This window comes from Neomonachus schauinslandi, chromosome 15 (genome assembly GCF_002201575.2).
Source record: "Neomonachus schauinslandi chromosome 15, ASM220157v2, whole genome shotgun sequence".
Taxonomy (NCBI): Eukaryota; Metazoa; Chordata; class Mammalia; order Carnivora; family Phocidae; genus Neomonachus; species Neomonachus schauinslandi.
In genome coordinates, this window is record NC_058417.1 from 20,431,126 (window position 1) to 20,431,871 (window position 746).

A 746-nucleotide genomic window follows, 5' to 3' on the forward strand; every position below is an offset into this window, starting at 1 on the left:
GTCCCGGCTGGGCCTCTCCAGCTCCGCCCCGCCCCGCCCCGCCGACTGAGCAGCCCGCCCCCGTCGCGGAGCAGGCAGCCGCCTCCTCACCTGGGCGGCGCGCACGCGCGGGGCGGGCGGCGGGGGCGCGCGCCGGCCCGGGCCAGGTCGGCGGGGCGGCAGCGCCCCCTGGGGACGGGCGCTGGGATCTCAGGGAGGCGGTACGGAGGAGCGCGGACATAGGAGGGTGGGTGGAATCAGGTTTCCAGAATTGCCTGCTCCGTGGTGCTTGATGCCTGCAAGCTGAGTTACAGAAGTAGCTCGCAGAGCTTTTTGCGAGGATAATTCCATATGATTCTATCACCTTGCCGCGAAGCCCACTCCTGCTCCTCTGCTCACGTCCTCTCCATACTTGAAATGATGGTTCGCTCACAGACTGAGAGAGAGTAATAATAGCTAACACTTGGGGGACACTTAAAATGCCCAGAGTGTTTCTAAGCGCCTTAGGAAATTCAGGTTAACTTGCCACACCGCTAGCAAATGAGGAAGCTGCAGTTTCATCTAGGTCACTGGACTTAGAAGCCGCATGCCGGAATGCTTTCCTTCTTCAATGTTCTGTGGTCCGTCTTTCTGTTGCACTCATCTGAGCATGCCATCAAACATTACCTTATATTATTAATAAATTTTTAATATATGTATGTGTCACCTCCCTAGGATTATTGTAGGCTTCTTGAGCATGGGGCCATGTCCTAAATTTCTTCATATCC